This window comes from Triturus cristatus, chromosome 5_2 (genome assembly GCF_964204655.1).
Source record: "Triturus cristatus chromosome 5_2, aTriCri1.1, whole genome shotgun sequence".
NCBI lineage: Eukaryota > Metazoa > Chordata > Amphibia > Caudata > Salamandridae > Triturus > Triturus cristatus.
This window is the reverse complement of record NC_140588.1, coordinates 299,085,704-299,111,337: the sequence shown is the minus strand read 5'-3', so window position 1 is coordinate 299,111,337 and position 25,634 is coordinate 299,085,704.

Sequence of the window (25,634 nt, the reverse complement as noted above, 5' to 3'; positions counted from 1 at the left end):
GGACTCGGCAAATACAGGTTGAAGAAAAATAAATGTTTGCGTAAGATACTTAAAATTCCTCATAGTTCCCCGGCTAATATCACCCACACCGAACTAGGGAGGCCATATATTGAGGACCTGATCAAGGCCAGACCTGTTTTGGCTTGGCTTAAGATCTGGTCTAATACTGATGCGGAATTGGGAAGGCAAATTATTAGAGATTGCATCAGTAGGGACAAAGAGATGTGTATCCCGTGGCTCAGATATGTAAAAACAACCCTGGAGGGAATAGAATGTATAGACCTCTTCACCAACCCGTCCACAATCATACCCCAAGACAAGAACAGAATTAAGAGTTTGCTCCTGACAAAAGCTGCAGAGTGCAGAGCCGATACTGAAGGTAGGAAGTCCCTAGCTTGTGCCTATAGTATGGCCAAGACAGTAGACGGCATGGAACCATACCTCAGCTTAATACATAATGCACAAAATAGGTTCCTGTTCACTCGTTTTAGGCTCAACCTTATACACCACTTATTAGCGGATCCTCTCGGTTATACCGCTACAGTTGAGCAGAAAGGTACCTGCGGCTGCGATGATAAATCTCCGTAGGATACCCTTCATTTTGTAATGTTATGCCCTTTTTATTCTTTTCCCAGGCGTCGTTACCTAGTGAGAATATTAAAAAATGGTAAGTTCAGACAAGCCAAGGTTGCCTTATTACAACAACTAAGGGCTGAAGATCCATTGACCCTGGCATGTATAAAAAGTTTTTTTAAAGTAGCATTTAAAATAAGAAATACCAGAGGGCAGTTAGGATTAAATTATGGCTGAAGGTATTTAATTAAAATGTTTTATTTTGTAAATGAACTGAATTTAATGTGGATAATATCATCCAATTTGTATTTGTGTGGTATTTTAATTATTTTTCCAAAGATATGGCACCAGCACTTTAGGAATTGTCACATATTTCTTTTACCCATTAATAATCAAATTTGTAGGATAGGATGTACCAGCCCCTGTTTATCTGATAATGCCTTGTCGTTTTTTAGCCCTTCATGTACACTAAATAAGTACCCTATGGCCTGTGAAGATATTCCAAATGTATTTTAAATTGTTAGTTTTTTATTTGTATGAACTAAAAATGTTAATGTAGTTGAATGTATGTTTTTAAAAAGTGTTTTGCTTTTATGGTGACATGTATTGCACCGAATAAAGCTGATTTGAATTGAAATTGAATTGAGTATTAATATGCCTCACAATTGTAACTGTATTGCGAACCCCAACCATATGTACCATTTAGCAATGTATGTCCATATATGTCTCACTGCAATTTTGAATAACCTTTACAAGTCTGTACAACCAAAAAAAGAAATGCAATAAAGATATTTAAATAAATAAATAAATAAATAAAAATGGGGTCAATTCAGCATAGGTATGATGTTTAGATCATTTTGGTGAAGTTTTGAATCTACATATGTTTGATACTTTTGCCATTCTGGAGGGTCGGGACTTGTTGGGTTTCTTTGAATAGTGTCTTGTAGCCTTACGTGTTCTACAATCAGTGCTTTCTTAAGATCTGTGAGCCACATGGGCATGCATGGCGGTAGGGTTGATTTCCATGACATGGCCAGTCTACGTTTGGTCTGGCCAAGTGCCAAATGAAAAAACTTGTTGATGTTTTTCCACCTGGTGGTGCGTTTGGTTATTCCCAACAAGAAGTGTAGCCCCTGTGCTGCCACTAAGGTCTTGGTGGCTTCCGAAAAAGGGGTTGCCACCTCATTCCAATATGTTCTTATGTATGGGTAGTCCCAAACCATATGAGAAAAATGTGGCTTTGGTACTATTGCAGAAGGAACAAATGTCAGGGGAACCCTCATACATCCACGCTAGTCTGTGTGGGGTTAAATAGGTATGATGTAGGTAATTGAATTGTGTGCATTTAATCTTACCGTTTATTAATTTATTTACCAGATTTATAACGCGCATAGCTGCCCCAGCAATGGGGCGTTCCAGCGCGATCAGAGACACGAGAAAGAGCTTGAAGCGGGAGGCGATTATACAACGGCAGGGAAGAGCCAGGTCTTAATCGCCCTGCGGAAGGTCATATGAGTCTGGATCTCTCTAATAGAGAGAGGGAGCCGATTCCAGAGTCGCGCTGCAAGACAACGAAAAGAACGGCCCCCGGCTTTTGCTCTCACAGTCCGGGGGACAATAGCCAGCAGATGATTGGACGATCTAAGGAGTCGCTGAGGAGTATACAGTTTGAGTAGCTTAGTTAGACCCACCGGAGCCTGTTGAGAAATAATTTTATGAGCAGCACATAAGGTTTTAAATTGAATTCGTTTCTCAACAGGCAACCAATGTAGCTTGGGAAGGATGTGGGAAACCGACGCAGATCTCGGGAGTGCCACTAGCATACGTGCCGCGGCGTTCTGAGCTCTCTGTAAGCGCATGATACAGGATTTGTTAGCCCCGAGATATAATCCATTTCCATAATCCAGTCTAGATAGTACAGCCGCCTGGATGATGGTCTGGCGATCTCTAGGGGGAAAAAAGCCCAGTACTGGCTTTAGGCCACGCAATAGGCCAAAACACGATCAAGCCACAGCCTTGGCTTGCGTGTCAAACGTCAATCCACTATCAATCCAAAAACCCAAGTTTTTAACAGCTTCTTTGGTTACAGGGGCTGGCTTAAGGCTGTCAGGCCAGCAATGATCAGACCATAGGTCATGATCTTTTCCAAATACTAACACCTCGGATTTACTGGCATTTAATTGCAGGTAATTGCTGGCCATCCAGTCTGCCACCTCAACCAGATCTTCCCTGAATCTATTTAAATTGGCGGTGTTCTTTTTAGAGTAGGCAATCACCAATTGGGTGTCATCGGCATATGATACCATTGACAGTCCCCTCTTCCGAGCCACCAGGGCCAAAGGTTGCATATAGATATTAAACAAGAGGGGGCTCAAAATTGACCCCTGGGGCACTCCTCGTTGAAGGGCATAACTCTGGGATTGAAATGGTGGCATCCAGATCTGGAAAGATCTTCCCGACAGAAAAGCTCGACACCAGTCGAGAGCCAGATCCCTCACTCCGATGTCAGATAGCCGTTTCAATAGAATTTCATGGGAGACCGTATCAAAGGCGGCACTTAGATCAAGAAGAACTAAGGCCGCCGAGTCCCCAACATCCAGTATCCTTTGAATTTCCTCCGTCACTGCCAACAAGGCAGATTCAGTGCCATGTCGGGCTCTGAAACCGTTCTGTGACGGGTCAAGGATCTTATTCTGTTCGATGAACTCTGTCAGAATAGTTTGAACATGAAGTTCTACCATTTTCGCTAGGAGAGGAAGTTGCGAAATGGGGCGATAGTTAACAGGCTCTGCTGGATCCAGTGACGGTTTTTTCAGCAGAGTGATAACTTTTGCATGCTTCCATGTTGCAGGTACTATAGCTGACTCTAGAGAGAGATTCATCAGTTCCAGATACACTGGTAGAATAGAGGACATGACTTGAGAGAATTTTTTTGGGGCCAATGGATCAATAGGTGAACCAGATTAAATTTTTCTAAACAGGACCTCCAGACTAGCTAAAGATAGCGCTGGGAAAGATATCAAGCTGTTTAGACCTTGGGAGGACGGAACAGTGGGCAATGTCTTCGTAACGACATTAGCCGTTACAGGGAGATTTTGATATATTGTATCCACTTTGTTAACTGAAGTAAGCACAAGATTCACATCAGGTGGATTCCAGGCAGATTTATTACCATCAGAGAGGACAACTTATACAACCACACAGGACAGTCTCCAACTGCTAATGATCTCCCAACACATCATGGAACCTAGAACCCTAGTGATACAATAACACTCCAAAGTAGAACATGGCCACAGATAACATGGACACTACACACCTTCCCCCCTTGAAAAACAAAAAAACAAACAAAAAAAACTAAAACGTAACAAAATCATTCATTTTAACAGGTGGTTTTCTCACACGAGAACTTCTCCTTGGAACAGGTGGAATAGACACTTCATCAGGAGAACTAACATGTTGGTTCTCAACAGGGACCACATTAGATGTTGCAGCAGTACATTGAGTCAAACAAGGTTCAGTAGCATTCCCAACATTATCCAAAATGTCAGTGTTTGAAGAAGGAAACCCCCCCTCAAATTCAGAATTAGAACCATTCAATGTATCCAGAAAATTTTGAAAATCCCCATTCTCCTCAGTGTCCAAAGATTCCATTACCAGAGGAACAGGTGAATCATCACGAATATCCTTGGATCTAAATATGGATATCCGTCTGAAATTCCATATTTTACCACCTTGTACCCTAACAGCTCTGCTGAAAACTTCAATTACCTTCACTGGGTCAGACCATCTATACCATCTTTTGTCAATACCTCCCAATTTAACACGGACCAAATCACCCACTTTGATTTTGCAAACTCTTGAACAGTTGTTATTCTTTGTCTTCTGCATTCTATCTTGATATCTTTGAACACGCTCTCTAACTATTTTGAAATCCAACATAGGATCAGGAAACTTGTTCTTTTTCAACCAACATGGCATGAGCTTAGAGGACGGTCTTCTTCCTCTTAACATCTCAAATGGAGAACACCCTGTAACAGAATTAGGAGACATCCGATATGTATGCAAAGTGGCCCGTAAAGCCTTCCTCCAATCAATATTACTTTTAATAGCTAGCTGTATAGATTCTTTCACAACCCTATTAAAGCGCTCAACCTGGCCATTAGCCATCGGATTGTAGTTAGAAACTCTTTTATGCGTGATACCGCATTTGTTTAGAAACATTTCAAATTCATGACTGATAAATTGTGGCCCATTGTCAGAAACCAATTCAGAAGGAATACCTTCTCTACTAAAAATGTTATCTAAAAATTCTATCACATGGTTAGAGGTTATTTTATCCACCACCTTGACTTCTGGCCATTTCGAAAAATAATTCACTAACACCACTGCAAAGACCTGTTTAGCAGAAGGAAGATTCAAAGGCCCAATAATATCAATGCCTAGCTTGCTCCAGGGACACTGGGAATATTCAATAGGCGAAATCCCCACAGATAAGGGTTTAACCGATTTGTCACTCTTCGAACATTGAATACAATCTCTAACCCACCTGTCCACCATACCATCCATGCTAGGCCACCAATAGAATTCTCTCAGACGTCGTTTAGTGGAGGACATTCCCAAATGTCCTTCATGTGACAAATTTACTAACTGTTCTCTGATACTCTGAGGTGGAACAATCTTATCACCTCTGATTACAAACCCATGCAAAAACATAAGTTCATCATTAACTTTCCAAAACGAGCTCAACTCACCTCTCAACTTCCTTTCTTCCGGCCATTCTCCTTGTAAATACTTTACAACATTTTGTAAAATGTCATCTTCAGACATTGCCTTAGCCCATGTCTCCTCCGAGATGGCATTCGAACTTACACTTTCCTTCACATCTTCCATAGTATATGCTATATCGCACTCCTCAGAAGTATTACTTACATCTGAACCCTCATCTAAGGACAATCGAGACATGCAATCTGCATGAACATTCATACGGCCAGGAATATACACAACTGAGCACTGGTATTCTTGCAATTTAGCAGCTAACCTGGCTAAACGGGCTGTCAAGGTTCTACCACCACCAGCCGCTAACATATTAATCAGTGGTTTATGGTCAGTTCTTAATTGAAACTTTGTCCCCCATAAAAATTGCCTAAAATGCTGAGCGGCCCAGGTACACGCAAGTAATTCCTTTTCAATAGTGGAGTAATTAACTTCCGCTCCTCTTAAAGTTCTTGAGGCATAAGATACAACAAACTCCTCCCCAAGTTTCTTTTGCAAAAGCACAGCGCCTAAGCCAGTATTGCTAGCGTCTACCGCTACAATGCATTCTCCTCCAATAGTGAAAGGTCTCAAAAACGGAGCCACACAAATTTCTTTTTTAAGTGTTTCAAAAGCTAATTTTTGTTAATTTCCCCAGATACATTTAGCGTTTTTCTTTAGTAGATTGCGCAACGGGAAAACTTTCGAGGCATAGTTCCTAACAAACTTACTATAAAATTCCGTCAAACCTAAGAACGATAACAATTGATCTTTTGTAGTAGGGGCCGGAGCCTTAGTAATACTAGCTACATGGTCCAATTTTGGTTTGATACCCTCGCTTGAAATTTCGTGGCCTAAATATTCCACATTATCTTTTCTGAATTTGCATTTAGAAAGTTTAAGCGTTAGACCTTTACACTGTATGTTATTCAACACCTTTTTTAAATTACCATCATGGTCTTCAAAGTCTTTCCCAAAAATCAGAATATCGTCCTGAAAGGCTATGGCACCCGGACAACCTTCCAGCACGTCCTTCATGATTCTCTGAAAGACCGAGGCGGCACTAGCCAATCCAAATGGCATCCTCTTAAATTGATACATGCCCTCCGGAGTAATGAAAGCTGTTAAACATTTGGATTGTTCATGTAACATAATCTGGTGGTATGCACTTGCCAAATCAACTGTGGAAAACACACGGGCACCAGATAAGGTAGAGATCAATTCATGTATGTTGGGTAATGGATGCCTGTCAATCCAAATCTCCTTATTTAAGCTATGGAGATCAACACACAACCTAAGATCCCCGTTGCCTTTAAGAGAAAGAACCACTGGCGAAACCCATGGAGATGATTCTATAGGTTCGATAATGCTCCTTGAAACTAGATCCTCCAGCATGTCTTTCAATTTATTACGATATGCTAAAGGAACATTACGAACTTTATGTCTTACAGGAATAGCAGAATCCTTTAATATTATTTTGTGTTTAAAGTTTGCATATTCCCCAAGCTCATCACTGAATACTCTAGGAAACATTTTTTTAATATCTTCCACGCAATCCCCACTGAAAATACTGTATACAGGTGGTGACGCATTTGGATCTAATTTTATGCCCAATTCTTGTTGATGGGGCCACCCAAGCATGGATACCCCTTTGGTTGCTACGTATAATTTCCCTTTAATTGACTTCCCTTTGAAGGTCAAATCTGTCCACACATAACCTTCCAATGCAATGTTGTGCCCTGAGTAACTACCAGGTTTAATGCCCGGAGGTAATAATTTTCTGTTCTCCCATAATTTTATGAATAGATCTCTGCCTATAATGGAATACCACGCACAAGAATCTATCATCATAATGACTTCTTTTCCATCTATTAATATGGAACCAGATGGAAACCCTTTACAGTTGTTTTTCGATACACAAGCAATGCAATTGAATTCATTAAACTCTGTTGCAATCTCCTCTTCATCATAGGTAATACAATTGACTTTTTGTTGAGATCTACACATCTTTCCAAAATGACCCGGCTTTTTACATTTAATGCAAATTTTACTCCATGCTGGGCATCCCTTATAGTTTCCAACATGTTCAAAACTGCCACACCTATAGCAGATCACAGGATTTCTCCTGTTACTAAATGTATTGTCCTTGAAACTTGGATCTCTTTTAATAAAAACAGAAGGAGTTCTCTTTTGAAAAAACTGAGGCTTTACCACTGAAACTTCAGCTACAGGGTCTTGTGCTTTGACGTTGACAACTGGAGGTTGACCTCTGATCTCGCTTACGAACTTTTCAGATTGTTCTATGCCTTTAGCGATATTGACCACAGCATTCAAAGAAGATTCTGTTCCTAACCATAACCTCTCTTGTATCTTTTTACTTTTGGTTTTCATCATTATTTGGTCTCTGAGCACTTGCTCGTAGTTAATAGTATCAAACGCACATGAACCAGCAAGAGAACGTAAAGCTGACACATAGTTTTCAATGGATTCATCATCTTTTTGAGCACGGGAATAGAATTTGAATCTTTCCATCACAATGTTTATTTTCTTTCCAAATCTGGTGCTCATTTTCTTAACTGCTACCTCAAACACATTTACCCCTTCAGTGCTCTCGAGAGGAGGCAGATTATCAAATTCTTTGATCCCTTGACCCCCTAGGCAATGCCTCAACAGGTCTAACTTCCTTTTCGGAGAGCAACCTTCCTCCTCTAAAACCTCAACGTAGGCTAAAAACATGGGATACCATAAATCCCATTCCATTTTAGGTTCTCCAGCTATAGGCAAAAAATGTGGTGGTGCCGAAATGTTAGACATTTTAATAAAATCTTTTTTTTTCCTTTTACAAATAAAAATAGGTGTAATTAAACTGAATAAAGCACAGATGTAAGTCTCACAAAGGTTATTGCTTAGAGTCTTGTTCCACAAGAATTCATATTAATTGAAGAAGAAGAAAAAAATGAAAAAAAAAAAAAAAATGAAAAAATTGGTAGCAGAACGATCCCAAAACATCGTGTCTTAAAAAAAAAATAAGCAAAAGTGTGTGTGTCACGTATTATTGTTTGACACACGAGTCCTTGAATTCAAGGTTGAAAATATTAAACACTGTTTCCGATATTACACCAATCCAAAATGGCGGCCAAAACGCGTGACATCATCACGCTCCCAGTATGCTTTGCCCCTTTGGAATCTTCTGTGAGAAGGAAGCGCGTAGGCAAGTGAACGCTGAAGATGGTTCCTTACGAGAACGTTGCATGCAGCTCGAGCGGGTGAGTGTATCTTTTCAAATCATTACCACGTAACCGCTACGATCTCCACAGCATACAGAGACCAATATTTTCATGCAAAGTAACACGCTGAAATAGGACGATTTAAGCAAGACACTCTGCCGCCGGCGCGATCACAGCGCAAAAACAGCTTCGCACACAGCCGCAGGCACAGAGTGCAGAATACTTTATAAGTATCTATTGGCTCAAACATCGACCGCTTTTAAAACAGCAATCCAATAAACAGCAAAGACTCAATTAAACAGCAGTGCCACACAGCCGCTGGTGCAATCAAGAGCACATAATCCTTATAACAGCCGCGGGTGCATTCATGCACAAGCAGAAAAAAAAAATACCTTAAACGCTTCTAGACAGTGTTGTCTTGACCAGTGAACGCTGTCCTCCTCTGACTCCCAGTCGTCGCCAGTGTGAAGTAAGCACAAGATTCACATCAGGTGGATTCCAGGCAGATTTATTACCATCAGAGAGGACAACTTATACAACCACACAGGACAGTCTCCAACTGCTAATGATCTCCCAACACATCATGGAACCTAGAACCCTAGTGATACAATAACACTCCAAAGTAGAACATGGCCACAAATAACATGGAGACTACATTAACAAAGTGGTTGGCCAGCTCATCGCATTGGTTGTTGGAAGAAATCGATGAACTTCTGGCCATATCACCAGTCTTCATAATCTTAAGAAGGGAGAATATTGTTTTAGATGGATTAGAGCTTGTTAGGATTTTATTTCCCACATACTCAGCCCTAGCGCTCCGAATTTGCTTATGATAATGATTAATGGCTGCTCGGTAGTTAGATTTCCCCACTGCATCGTAAGAACGTCTCCATGTACGTTCCAGCTGTTTGCAGTGCTTTTTAGCCTTAGATAGCGACTCATTGAACCAGGGTTTAGATAGGTCCCGTTTTATCCTTGCCCGTTTCACTGGGATGCAACTGTCCAGACCTGCTGTTACCCAGTCATGGACTATCATATCCGCTGCCTCCAGATCTTGTGATAATTGAGGCCTATGGCTCGACCAATATGCCGCCAGCTTACTGCTGTCTAACTTCTGCCAAGGTCGTTTAAAAGTGGAGGTCGGGCAATGTTCTCTCACCTGGCCCTGCCATCGTAGTGTGAAGGTCACCAAAAAGTGATCTGTCCAACACTGTGGGGCTGGAGGATCCATCATCAACCAGGTAAGATTCGAGAATAGAGGATCCAGTAGGTGTCCAGCAGCATGAGTGTGCTCTTGTACCCACTGGACCAATTGGAGTGCTTCTAAATCGGCCAAAAAGCTCGAGATTTCGGACTTTGCAGCATCATTACAATGGAGATTCAGATCTCCAATAATGCTGAAATTCGCCGCTTGACTAACGTGCAGCGCGGTCTTATTTACCAAATCTTCCCGAAAAGCCCCCGAAGGTCCAGGCGGGCGATAAATAAGAAAGCCGGAAATGGTGAGGTTAGGGTTCATCCTGATTTTAAACAAAGCGCTTTCACAGCCCACCACATTCTCTCTATTAAAAACACATGAATAGCTGTTCTTAGTGATAATAGCAATACCGCCTCCTCGTTTCCCTAGTCTATTTAGGTTCTTCATACCAAATCCTGGGGGGAGAGCCAGCCAAGATTCGGTAGTAGAGTCTTGGGTGAGCCAAGTTTCGGTTAAGAAGAGGACATCAGGAGACTCGTCCTCCAGAAGGTCGAAAACTTCAGCATGGTGTTTTGACAAGGATCGACAGTTTAAATTCATAAACTTGAAATCCGTGTGACCAAGGGGGCGAGGTTCTTGGAGCACCCCGGGAAGTTGAAAGGCGCAACCTATACATTTGGTTGGGCCAGCAAGGGGACTAAATAAGAAAGGGGAACATCCGGGTTGTAGTCTCAGCAGCTCCTCGCGTGAGTAGCAACAAGATATACCAGGAGGCAACACAGGGGGACTGGCATCTGGCGACGGTCCGGCGCGGATGGGCGCAGACGAGCTTGCCTTTGGCGCACCCGCTGCGCGCGTCCGCTGCGCGGTCGCGTCAGTGCCCCCTGAAATAGCATTCCCTCCCGAGCCACTAGAGCGCTGACTGCCGTTACCCCCAAAATGGCGGTCATAATTCCACCTCCCAGTTCCTCAGAGCAACTTCCTTCCTGCCTGCACCCCTACGCAAACGGAAGCAGTCCTCAGCCCTTCAGAACACACCACGGAGAAATTGCAACTAAGGTAAGTGCGAGTTAAATGCTCTAAGTGTTTTGCTCTTTTTGATAAAAAAAACTACAACGCGAGTGAAATACTTTTAGGACAGTTATACACACAAGTGGTTCAGCACTAAACACTATACACTTCTCATATAATCAGAGCATGTGACACCAATTGTAGAGTTTTTCTTCTTTATTTATCTTGATCGCAGATATCTTGTCATTCGTATATTCACATAACCGTAGCCAACGCGTTTCGTCTCACACGAGACTTCTTCAGGGCTACCAAAAAAACATATATAAAAAATATATATATAAAAACAATCTCCGACCTATAATAATCTTTCCAAGCATATTATAAAAATATATAGACTACTTCATTAAAAATGCCAAATGCAAAACACCACTAAAGATCCAATTCATTCACTGACAAAACGACAAGAAGGCCTGAATATAGTACAATAGAAACATTTTTCTCAATGCATCATATATATCCTGCATCATATATTCGTCATGCTATTCACTCCACAATTGTATGTATGGCTTTCCACGTATATCTGCACATTGCATCATTCAATTAAAGTTCAGCACAAGCGTTTTGTTATCCTCAATGAGCCATCAAAGGATATAGACATATCAGGCGTGCATTTAGTTTCAATTGTGACAAGACTGTTCTAATTTGTCTCATAATATCAAGATAGCTTACAGAGAGAAACCCATTGTGTACTGACACTGTCAGTTAAACATTTCCTATTATTGCCAGGTCTTATTATTACACTTTACAAACCACACGAGTCATCATTATATTTTAGTTCATGTGAATAACATGTATGTGACTTGCATACCTTATGTATATACTGAGTAATCTCCTTTTGTGATGGCGAGTTCCTATGATATGGAGTTCTGCAATGAACACTTCTCAAGGTCACATGATATTCTAGAAAAGGAGAGTTTTTTTACATGTATGGGCATCCAGACATGATATGTGCCATGATATTTTCACTAACTAAACACCATAACTGAACTAAAGTATAAACGAGCAATTACTGCTGTTCATTCAATTTTTCGAGATTATGTTGTCATTTTCACTTTATATTTCATATATTGTATTACGCATTATTATTTACGTTATTACCGCTCTATACATTTCTTACGAATTCTAACGTCCTAACATAAACGGATACGTTATGAGTTGTAGTCTGAATCAATTGCTTAGTGCAAATTCATTATGTTTGTCTTTACGAGAATTATTTGATACTAACTAAGTCCATAAGTATTAAATGTACGTGGATCTGACTATGATAATTAGAAATAGCGGTATATTAGGCTCATAAACCCGCCCTCTATCCATTTACGGACCGTTAATGTATATACATGGGTTGCCGTTCGCAATTTGGTTATGTTACAAACCCATGAAATATCGTCAAGGTTTTTAAATTGCTGGACTTGACATCAACATTATCTTCCTACTCTGTAACCGTCCCGAGCCCGTCGTGAGCATGGTTCTGCATGTCAGCGTCTTCCGAACGCTCGCACCATGAGACATTCGTGATATATAGATTCCTACAGCTAGTCTTTCGAATCACTTACTTGTAGTACTCTTAACCAGCGTGATCACTTCATGGTAACGGCGAAACCGTAAGAGCGTATTTCGCGGTTTCTTATAGTGACGCCCCCGGAAGTGTCAAGACCAAGCGTCCAATTAGCTATGCTGGTATAGTTAGTCGGCGGTCTGGCGGGATAACGTGGCGGCCATCTTAAAGTGGCCAAGTATTCTTACATTTCACTATCTATCCATGTCATATTTTATGCGTGACGAAATACGATGACATTGTATAAGATGTTTATCACAATATTTGGCCAATAGTTATTGTGTACAGATATATGTCTGTATCATATTTTAAAAGATAACGATAAGGTGATAACGTAGTAATGTCATAATGATGCCAAATGCATAACAAGTTCATTCGTGATCGGGTTGTTGGCAAACATGGTTATTCATGTATTATCCCATGATTTGTTATTTACGTGCCCTATAAGTGTGTAATACACAGGCTCGTCATGTTTTACAGTTCGAGGTAGCTGCACACCTCGAAAAAGCAAATATATTTTTCGTTATTCTATTTCATCAATGTTGTGCAGAGTTGTGTCCATCAATTAAGACACATTGAATATTATCGCAACATTATATCAGTTATATGGCCATCTTAGAGTGGCCAAAAAAGGAGAAAAAGAGAAAAATAAGTGTATAATTAGCAAATATCTATTAATAGTGATTCACGGTGTGAAAATGACAACAGTGCAATATTTGTCCGAAATTACCATCTGCAGTTCATAATGTACTTCACATGATGACATCCATAAAATGCACTCGTGTATTTACCAAGCATTGTGCATGTGCCAAACCAAAATTAAACAAATATGTCGACCACACTTGAGTGGCCCATCAACTTTTTATAACATTGTCAATACTGTAATGATTGCACAAAAGTTACAATTAAGTAGCAACTGACCTAACCAATCAGGTGGTTAAAGGAAATAATGCATTTCATCATTGACATTGAGACCAAACTGTACGGTCCTGAGACGGCATATCCATGATGCCTCTCGCTGTCTCAATATCAGCTCTCTATTGCCCCCCCGTTCTGGCATTCTGACATGATCGATGCCATAGAATTTGAAATTCTTTTCATCAGGATGTTCACTTTGTATGTGCACAGAGACCGGGTATTTATCGTTCCCATTTTTTATGGCTCTGGCATGTTCTTGTATGCGCAGTTTTAAACTGCGTATGCTGCTACCAATGTATTTCTTTTGACATGCACACACAATCATGTATATCGTGAATTCCGTGTTACAATTAATAAAGCAATTTGTGGTATATTCCCTCGGACCATTGCTGAATACTTTATTCTTATTGATACCGAATTGGCATATACAGCAGTTACCACAGGTATAAAATCCTGGTGGTTTATCAGGTAGCCATGTGGGCCTCAAAACAGGAGAGTCCCTGATGTAGCTCGGGCTAAGTACCTCCTTAAATGTCTTGCTTCTACGGTATATTACTTTGGGTTTATTTGATGTTAACATACTTATTGAACCATCCTTTGAGAGATGATGCCAATTCTTCTTTAAGATGTTATATACATGATTATTTAGGGCATTGTACTCTGTAATGAAGTACAACCCAAAATCCCCGCTTTCTTTGTCTGGTTTTTTCTTTCTTTTGGTAGTTAGTAGCTCCTTTCTCTTGAGGGACATTGCTCTTTTCTCGGCCTTGTTCAGACATGCTTGATTGTAGCCTCTCTGTGTGAATCTACTTTTGATTTTCTCGATGTTAGTTTTGAAGTCGGATTCTAGACTGCAGTTTCGTCTGGCGCGAACCATTTCTCCAAATGGAATCGCTTCTATGGTAGAACGTGGGTGTGCACTCGTGGCATGCAAATAACTGTTGCAGGCAGTTTTTTTCCTAAACATATCACTATGTATGTTACCATTTAGGGCAAACAATCTCAGGTCTAGGAACTCTATGGTGGTTTCAGAGTACTGTATAGTAAGCTTTACATTGAAATTGTTGGCATTCAAATAGCTATGGTATTCATTAAGCTGTTCAGTTGTGCCATGCCATATCAGAAAAACCAGATTATCTTTTGTCACTATGGATGTGGAAAGCCTCTACACCTGTATTCATATGAAGGAAGGAATGAGGGCTTTAAAGCATTTTCTCTTTAGAAGGGGGGCACAACATTTGGAACATACTGATATGCTAATCAATATGGCGGAGATTATTTTAACACAAAATGCTTTTCTGCATAATGGTGAGTGGTTCTTACAACGACGCGGTACTGCGATGGGCTCCAGATTTGCTCTATCTTATGCGAACTTGTTCATGGGTCTGTATGAGGTGGAGCACGTCTGGGGTCCAGGAGCACAAGCCTGGGTCAACAACGTGATCTTCTATGCAAGATACATAGATGATATCATCATGATATGGCATGGCACAACTGAACAGCTTAATGAATACCATAGCTATTTGAATGCCAACAATTTCAATGTAAAGCTTACTATACAGTACTCTGAAACCACCATAGAGTTCCTAGACCTGAGATTGTTTGCCCTAAATGGTAACATACATAGTGATATGTTTAGGAAAAAAACTGCCTGCAACAGTTATTTGCATGCCACGAGTGCACACCCACGTTCTACCATAGAAGCGATTCCATTTGGAGAAATGGTTCGCGCCAGACGAAACTGCAGTCTAGAATCCGACTTCAAAACTAACATCGAGAAAATCAAAAGTAGATTCACACAGAGAGGCTACAATCAAGCATGTCTGAACAAGGCCGAGAAAAGAGCAATGTCCCTCAAGAGAAAGGAGCTACTAACTACCAAAAGAAAGAAAAAACCAGACAAAGAAAGCGGGGATTTTGGGTTGTACTTCATTACAGAGTACAATGCCCTAAATAATCATGTATATAACATCTTAAAGAAGAATTGGCATCATCTCTCAAAGGATGGTTCAATAAGTATGTTAACATCAAATAAACCCAAAGTAATATACCGTAGAAGCAAGACATTTAAGGAGGTACTTAGCCCGAGCTACATCAGGGACTCTCCTGTTTTGAGGCCCACATGGCTACCTGATAAACCACCAGGATTTTATACCTGTGGTAACTGCTGTATATGCCAATTCGGTATCAATAAGAATAAAGTATTCAGCAATGGTCCGAGGGAATATACCACAAATTGCTTTATTAATTGTAACACGGAATTCACGATATACATGATTGTGTGTGCATGTCAAAAGAAATACATTGGTAGCAGCATACGCAGTTTAAAACTGCGCATACAAGAACATGCCAGAGCCATAAAAAATGGGAACGATAAATACCCGGTCTCTGTGCACATACAAAGTGAACATCCTGATGAAAAGAATTTCAAATTCTATGGCATCGATCATGTCAGAATGCCAGAACGGGGGGGCAATAGAGAGCTGATATTGAGACAGCGAGAGGCATCATGGATATGCCGTCTCAGGACCGTACAGTTTGGTCTCAATGTCAATGATGAAATGCATTATTTCCTTTAACCACCTGATTGGTTAGGTCAGTTGCTACTTAATTGTAACTTTTGTGCAATCATTACAGTATTGACAATGTTATAAAAAGTTGATGGGCCACTCAAGTGTGGTCGACATATTTGTTTAATTTTGGTTTGGCACATGCACAATGCTTGGTAAATACACGAGTGCATTTTATGGATGTCATCATGTGAAGTACATTATGAACTGCAGATGGTAATTTCGGACAAATATTGCACTGTTGTCATTTTCACACCGTGAATCACTATTAATAGATATTTGCTAATTATACACTTATTTTTCTCTTTTTCTCCTTTTTTGGCCACTCTAAGATGGCCATATAACTGATATAATGTTGCGATAATATTCAATGTGTCTTAATTGATGGACACAACTCTGCACAACATTGATGAAATAGAATAACGAAAAATATATTTGCTTTTTCGAGGTGTGCAGCTACCTCGAACTGTAAAACATGACGAGCCTGTGTATTACACACTTATAGGGCACGTAAATAACAAATCATGGGATAATACATGAATAACCATGTTTGCCAACAACCCGATCACGAATGAACTTGTTATGCATTTGGCATCATTATGACATTACTACGTTATCACCTTATCGTTATCTTTTAAAATATGATACAGACATATATCTGTACACAATAACTATTGGCCAAATATTGTGATAAACATCTTATACAATGTCATCGTATTTCGTCACGCATAAAATATGACATGGATAGATAGTGAAATGTAAGAATACTTGGCCACTTTAAGATGGCCGCCACGTTATCCCGCCAGACCGCCGACTAACTATACCAGCATAGCTAATTGGACGCTTGGTCTTGACACTTCCGGGGGCGTCACTATAAGAAACCGCGAAATACGCTCTTACGGTTTCGCCGTTACCATGAAGTGATCACGCTGGTTAAGAGTACTACAAGTAAGTGATTCGAAAGACTAGCTGTAGGAATCTATATATCACGAATGTCTCATGGTGCGAGCGTTCGGAAGACGCTGACATGCAGAACCATGCTCACGACGGGCTCGGGACGGTTACAGAGTAGGAAGATAATGTTGATGTCAAGTCCAGCAATTTAAAAACCTTGACGATATTTCATGGGTTTGTAACATAACCAAATTGCGAACGGCAACCCATGTATATACATTAACGGTCCGTAAATGGATAGAGGGCGGGTTTATGAGCCTAATATACCGCTATTTCTAATTATCATAGTCAGATCCACGTACATTTAATACTTATGGACTTAGTTAGTATCAAATAATTCTCGTAAAGACAAACATAATGAATTTGCACTAAGCAATTGATTCAGACTACAACTCATAACGTATCCGTTTATGTTAGGACGTTAGAATTCGTAAGAAATGTATAGAGCGGTAATAACGTAAATAATAATGCGTAATACAATATATGAAATATAAAGTGAAAATGACAACATAATCTCGAAAAATTGAATGAACAGCAGTAATTGCTCGTTTATACTTTAGTTCAGTTATGGTGTTTAGTTAGTGAAAATATCATGGCACATATCATGTCTGGATGCCCATACATGTAAAAAAACTCTCCTTTTCTAGAATATCATGTGACCTTGAGAAGTGTTCATTGCAGAACTCCATATCATAGGAACTCGCCATCACAAAAGGAGATTACTCAGTATATACATAAGGTATGCAAGTCACATACATGTTATTCACATGAACTAAAATATAATGATGACTCGTGTGGTTTGTAAAGTGTAATAATAAGACCTGGCAATAATAGGAAATGTTTAACTGACAGTGTCAGTACACAATGGGTTTCTCTCTGTAAGCTATCTTGATATTATGAGACAAATTAGAACAGTCTTGTCACAATTGAAACTAAATGCACGCCTGATATGTCTATATCCTTTGATGGCTCATTGAGGATAACAAAACGCTTGTGCTGAACTTTAATTGAATGATGCAATGTGCAGATATACGTGGAAAGCCATACATACAATTGTGGAGTGAATAGCATGACGAATATATGATGCAGGATATATATGATGCATTGAGAAAAATGTTTCTATTGTACTATATTCAGGCCTTCTTGTCGTTTTGTCAGTGAATGAATTGGATCTTTAGTGGTGTTTTGCATTTGGCATTTTTAATGAAGTAGTCTATATATTTTTATAATATGCTTGGAAAGATTATTATAGGTCGGAGATTGTTTTTATATATATATTTTTTATATATGTTTTTTTGGTAGCCCTGAAGAAGTCTCGTGTGAGACGAAACGCGTTGGCTACGGTTATGTGAATATACGAATGACAAGATATCTGCGATCAAGATAAATAAAGAAGAAAAACTCTACAATTGGTGTCACATGCTCTGATTATATGAGAAGTGTATAGTGTTTAGTGCTGAACCACTTGTGTGTATATATGTTTATGTAGGATTTCATCCTATATTTTTGGGAGTAAAGAGGGGAGTACTCTATGGTTTCGTGCACCACTACTCACTTGATTACAAGAACCACTGTTGTTTGCTGGGTGCGGATTCAATTAGCCTCTACCCTCATCTTTGTGCTTACTTTTAGGACAGTGATTACGGCGCAATTAAAAAATTTACAGCTCAATGCACAAATCAAACAGTAATTCGCGCACCAGATAGACACACAGCCTGACTCCCGGCTCACACCTCAGGAGTCTCTAATTTTATGTATATTGTTTTTGGGTAGGACAGGCTCTGTGCCCACTGTTTATCTGCTAGTGTGTTTTTGAGTGCAGTATTCCAGTAGTCTCTTAGTGGAGCCATGAGGTTCACGGTATCTGGTTTGAGTGAGTTGTATAGCATAGTGATTGCTCTTCTACCCATGCCATGTGTTAGTAACGTTTGGAGTATGTCAGAGGTTTTTGGTTTGTGTTGCTTGGCACCCCACATCTGGAATAACTGCTGTGTTAGCGATGTGTATAGTAAGAATGATCCAGGAGATATTCAGTAATCTTCTACAAGTATTGTAAATTCACAAAGTGTGGGATCAGTGGATAAGTCCCCCCAAGTCGTAAGGCCAGCAAAGAACCATTCCGCCATTTCTGGGTGTCATATTCCCACTTTTGAATTGGGAATTACCCCTATGGGTAGGTCTGGGGCATATGGCGGGTTGAGTGCTTAGTCCGCATATACTGGGTCCAATAGCTGTGAGCTGTGGACATTAGTATATTTTCAGGGTTCTTTGGAATCACCGTGTTTGACCCATTCAGCCATTCCAGAACTGTAATTTGACTATTATGTGGTGCCCATTGCCCCAGTTCAGAGATATTATGATTTGCCATCCATCTCATCGGCTATTGCAGCTGAGCAGCCACATAGTATTTCTCATAGTTAGGTGCACCCAACCCCCCCTTGATGATTGGGGCATAGAGTTTTGTGAGGGCTACCCAGGCTCTAGACATAGCCCAAATTAAGGTTGTATGGATTTATTTCAGATTCCGGAACATTTTGCTTGTAAAAGGGAATGGTAGTGCCCCAAAATAGTATAATAGTCACGGAAGTAGTAGCATTTTGGATATAGCTATGCGTCCCATTGGGGAGAGAGGTAGCTCCGTTCAGAATGTCATTGAGGAGCGAGCCCTAGATATTGCCCTTCCCAAGTTGCCTTCTATTATATCCGCTTGTGAGTGGTATATTTGAATCCTTAGGTATTTAAAGGAGTCGCATGTCCAGGTGAGAGGAGCCTGTGGTACAGCCGCACTTTGTTCTGATGATTGGGAGGTCATCAGGAATAAAATTGATTTTTCCCAGTTTACTTTGAGGCCGGAGGCACGCACGAAGAGTTCCAGTAGTGTCATCAAGTTAGCTAATACTGCTTGTTGTCCTTGAAGGTAAATCAGAGCATCGTCTGCATATAATGAGATGATATGCCATTGATTATGCACTTTGATGTCCCAGTCCACTGCACAGGAGTGCAGTGCGCATTCGAGAGGTTCCATCGCTAGGGCAAAAATGATAGGTGATAGTAGGCACCCCTGTCTGGTGCAGTGCTCGATACAGAACGTGGCCGAGATAAAGCGACAAGTCTTGACCCTGGCCTTTGGTGCACTATGTAATAATCTAATCCATTTCAAGAACTTGGGGCCAATGCCATACCGTGTTAGTACCACGCCTAGATACTCCCAACTCAATGTGTCAAATGCCTTTACTATATCCAATGAGGCTATCAATGCCGGCTCCCCTGTTGGATGTGCCCAATCTAGCAATTGAAAGAGTTGTTGTAAATTGAGGCTGGCGGTTTCTACCAGGGATGAATCCATTTTGGTCTGAGTGCACCAATAGTCGTGTGGCCTCCGTCAGTCTATTGGCCAGAACTCTGCCCAGTATCTTGTCATCTGTATTCAATAGAGTTAGTGGGCAATAGGATTCCATTTGTAATGGGTACCTGCCAGGCTATTGCTCTACCACCAGTACAGCTACACGCATTGAGGGCTGTATTGTGCCCGATCGTAAACATCTGAATATACTCAATGGAGATATGGGACCATTTGTGTGCCATAAGTGGTGTAAAACTCTGGGGGCTAGCCTTCTTCCCCTTTGCCAACTGCTGTATAGGCTCCGTTATCTCAGTAGCTGTAATGGGGGCTTCCAAAGTTTTATAAAGGTTAGGTGAGATATGAGGGAGTGCTATTTGTTCTAAGAATGTTCCCATTTGAGTTGGGGGGCACTGAATAGAGATGAGTAATATTACCAGAAAGTTGAATTTATCTTGGCTTGTGTTGAGCAATTGTCCCTCCAAGTTATATATCATGGTAATTGGTGAATGGGTTAGCTTTGTCTTTAATAGCTAGGCCAGTGTCCTGCCGGCCTTGTCACCTTCCATATATTTCTTGGCTAGATATCTTTTTTAGTTTAACGCGCATAGCTTGTCTAGTGTCTCTTTGTGGGATATTCGAGCTTGAGCTAATTTGGGCGCTGCCTGCAGGTTAGTGGGTAGCTGGTGTTCATGACACCGTATCTCCTCCGTCAGACCCTCTAGGTCCTTGGTAAGTGTCATACAAGCCCCAAATACCGCTTTTATCATATGTCCCCACATGACACTTTGAAGGAATCCCACTCGACACTGACATAGGAGGCCGTGCCTTAATTGTCTAAGAAGTATGATGTGATAGATTGTGTTAGTGAGTCACATAGTGGTGCATCTTTGAGTGCTTCCAAGGGAAGGCACCAGGTCAGGATACTGGATCTAATTGGTCCACATGACAGTCATATTTGCAGAGGGTTGTGGTCCGACAATGTATGGGGGAGGTATTCGGCATGTGATATTGTCAGGGCCTCTGGGGAACAGTATATCAGATCTATTCTGGTATGCAGGTCTTGAAGCCCAGAATAATGGGAGTACTCACTGGGTGTGGGATGTAGTTTGCACCACGCATCGTGTAGATGTGTAATGGCGGTCCATGACTGTAAGTATTGTGAAAGGGAAATAGATTGAGCGCCCTGCACTGGTGGGCGTGAGCGGTCTAGTACTATGTCCGGGGTACAATTAAAGTCCCCTCCCCAGTACGTTGGTGCAGTGGGGTTTTGTAATAATGCCGGTGTCAGTGATTGCAGGAACTGGGCTTGACCAGAGTTTGGGCGTACAGTGAGATCAGTGTTATTAGACAACCATTTAAAATCCCTTCTAAAATCGAGTAGCGCCGGTTAATGTCAGTGTTGTATCTCGAGTGGCGTTCCCGGTGCCACCCATATCATAGTTCCCCTTGCGTAGCCCAAATATGTGGTCCCCACTACCGTGCCTCTCCATTTCTTGCACATGGAGGCGAATGTCTGTGTGGTTAAATGTGTTTATGTGTTTACCGCAGGATTGCAAGAGTAATCCCTCTCCTCCTGAGATATTGGTATACCTGATGGCGCTTAGTACTTCCCACCAGCCCATGTACATTCCATGTTATAAGTATGATAGGGTAGTTCCGAACACAATTTGCATGAGGTTATTATGGTGTAAAGATCTGTGTCCCTCTTCATCAGTACAGCATCCACCAATGGTGTGTGAGTGCGTGTGCACTGCTCAATATGAGATTGATAATGTCCATTCAAAGGATTCGTATCTTGCCACTGATTAAGCATCGTAACTAATAACATTCAACAACTCCGGCTCCCAGCCCTAGGCGCCAACGGGCAGCCAGCCATCTGCACTTAACTGCAACACGAGTCTAGTTAAGCATGAATGAGTATAAGAAACATAGAGTGAAATGTAGTAAAAAGCATCAGATAATGGTTCTATAACAGCCACACGGTGTGAGTGGAAAAGGGGAAGCAAAGTCTGCAAGATAGTCTCGATGTGCCCGCCTGCATAAGTTCTTGGTCTTGGTCCTAATATGGCCTATGTGGGTGCGCTTAAACAGAGTGTCTGTCCTGGATAGTGCTCGCACAGTTACATAAATCTTATAGCAAACCTGTATGAAGCTTGTCACATGAGGTCATCTGCCATCTGGGGTGTGACAGCTGGGCCGCCAGCTTCTACCGCAGCCCTTTGTGAGTCCGTTAAAGAGGGGGTGTCCTCCGGCGGGTTGTCAATTTCTAACCCAGATGATGTTGTGGATTGAAGTGCTGCATATCTTTCGGCACTCTTCACCGCTTGCGCTCTTTCCTTCTCCACTTGTGCCTTGGTGGGTGTCTGTAGGTGTCGCTTGGTCCCTTGTCCTCGCCACCTTTGCGTTTGCAATTGTCTTTGAGGCATGGAGAGTGATTCTCTACTGTTAGCCAGGCCGTTTTGTTCCATCCGTTCCCACACAGCCTCCGGAGTGATGCAGAAGGTAGTTTTGCCATTGTGCTGGATCCTCATGGTGGCTGGAAATTGCAAGGTACATTTTATGTTGTATTCTCTCAGATTTTTCTTTACTGCAAGGCAGGAGGACCTGCGCTGTTGCACAGCTAGGGTGTAGTCCTGGTAAATGTGAATCTCGGCGTTTTTGATTATCCACGGTCCGCGTGCTCTTGTAACCTGCAGTATATCATCCCTATCACGGTAATTGAAGAGTCGAGCAACCACCAGATGTGGCGGGGCTCACGGGCAGGGGGGGCCCCCAGGTACGCTGAGGGCCTTTTCCACCGAGAAGAACTTGAATTGTTTGCCTTGCAAAATCATGTCTACAAACCACATCTCTGGGTATAGCTCCATGCTTTGGCCTTCTGTTCGCTCCGGCAAGCCCACTATTTCTCTGAGATCTACCTTCCTGGTCTTCTGCTCAGTCACGTAAGCATTCCACCTCTTTTTGTAATGTTTTAAATTGTTCTTCCGTCTCCTTCACTGTAGGCCTCAGAGACGCCAGGGCTGATTCTGAATTCTCCACCCCATTCTTTAGGCATTTTTGATCTTCACATAGGAGGCCCATCTCGATACAGAGTGAGTCAATTTTGGCGCCTATGGTGGATTTAATGTCCAGGATAGCCGCCATGATTTCACTGAAGCAATGTGCGTGGTCAGATGAAGTCCCACTGTGTGAGCTGTATCCAATGTGCTGTCTGCGAGATCAGCTGTGGCCCCCATTTGCGCCTGTGGTTTGTCTGATTTATTTCTGCCAATCTTAGTTTTGGAGAGGTGGGTACAAAGAGGTCAATCAGTTTGTGGTGGCCTATGGTCATAGAATTGCGCATCTGGTTTTAAGTATCCTGTTGATTGAGTGCCCCGGGTTCTTATCTGCTGGTCGCCCGGGTCAATGGGAGTGGTTCTACCTTCTCAGCTGCTCCGAGCAGCGAGGGACTTTGTTATGCTCTGGGGGGTGTTTGCATCAGGCTGCCACCACAGCCCACGGCACCCTTAGCTGGCCTTGTGCGTATATTGTGACCGGGCAAGTGCTTCCGGTGTTGATATCTCCATGCAAATTTGATGGGGGTGGGTGTGGGACTAGGCTACTTGTTTTCCGGGAATGGTGTCCCGGCGGGGTATCTCTGTTTGTTGGCCTCAGTCCCAATCCTGGCCCTTTTGTTTGCCCACGTGCAGTGTGATAGAGGCAGCGGGATGTGATTGTTAATTCCTCGCGATTAGAGACTGTCTGTCAATTTTCGCCCCTACTTCTGTGGGTGCTGTTGCCTCGCCGTGAAGAAATTAGGTGGCTCTGCCTATTTGGGGCCCGGACTATTTTGGTATATTCTCAGGCCTCACTTGGGGCCGACTCCGCTGGAACTGTGAGGTCCACTGCTGCTCCACAGAGCAGTTACTCTCTGCCTACTGGAGGAGCTTCCTTGTGTCTCTGCTGCCGGAGCGGCCATGCTGTGCAGCCCCGCCCTTCGGTGCGCCAGAGTGAAGGCTCCAGCACCAGTGCACGTCCCAGCTCCCACCATGCCGGCGCCTAAAAGCCAGGTCTCGTTGTCAGGTCCGAGTGCAGCAGTGCGATATTGCTCCTCCTGTCTCAGTATGGAACTCACTGTTTTGCAATTTGATATAGAGGTGGTTCTTGCACAGTTGTTGAAGGATGGCGCTGACCTGTTAGACATGATCTGACCAGGAGCAAGAATATATTAGAATATCATCTATCTAAACTCATAGTAGATGTTTAAGAATTTCCACAAGACCTCTTCGATGAAGAATTGAAGACACTGTTGTTTCTGGGGCTGCTCTTGCCACTATTGCCAACAACACTCTGGTGGGACACCAGGTCTCAGATTGCACTGAGCCCGCAAATCGCTTGCAGCTGACAGTGGAGAGGTGTGGCCATATTACACTTTTAGCGGTGCCTTCTCCCCCACAGCGCAGGACTCCGCTGTTTCTGGGGCTGCTCTTACTGGACACGGTCCCGTGCCAGTCAGCGACAGGAAGAGGCAGGGCAGGGCTACCCCTCTTGGTTCCAAACTCACAGAATTATTTCCCTGGTAAGAAGCTTTGCTACCTCTTGTGCTTCACCCTCTGCTGTTTGGGTTGGAACTGGTCATTGTTAAAGTACTTTGGCACCCACAAAGAGCCTCCTGGTAATTTCCAGTGGAAACCCGCATCGTGGTTTCAAGCAGCTACAGCAGTGAGCCTCTGTTTTGGAAACGGACAGACTTTACCCCTAATTATAACTTTCATTGTTGGCATGTGATCATTTTGTAACTTTATTTTAATCATCTTCTGTAGTAAAAGGGGTGGCACAGAGGTGATTTTCAAAGGTTATTGTTAGCCTGTGGTAAAATGTATTTTTCCTTCCGTGTTTCTGGGAGCGTGTTTTCTTTCTTTTATCTCACTTCATTTTTAGGTCTCGCCTGACCCAGCGCATGCGCTGGTCTGGCGAGACTTATTGAGAGGGCTCCAAAAAGTGCTATCAGACCAGCCTAGAGCTACAGTGCATGTGCGCGGGCGCGCGCGCCCCGCTTTACCGCGATTACTTTCACTTTTGCGGCCGCTTTGATGTTTGATCGCGATCGCTTGGTATAGCCAATAGGTCTCGCTTTTGGGACCTTATAAGTATTTAGTTATGCAACTGTTGCATGGCTAAATACTTAGAAGGTCCCAAAGGCGAGACCTATTGGTTATGCCAATGCTTGTTCACATTGCATGCCATCCTCTGAAGAGGAAATAGCAACACCAAGTATTTAACAAGGGGAAGGTTTATAGCGAAGGATTCCCCATTACAAACAACTTTAATAAGGGCAAGCGGAAAGCTACGGGGGCTCAGACAAGGGGAAAACACCCAAAATAAGGAAAAGTGCAGTAGAGAACTGCACCCTTGAGGAGATTGATGACCTGTTAGAAGAAGTAGAATCGTTATTAAGCAATAAACACAAGCCAGTTAGCAAAACAGAAATCTA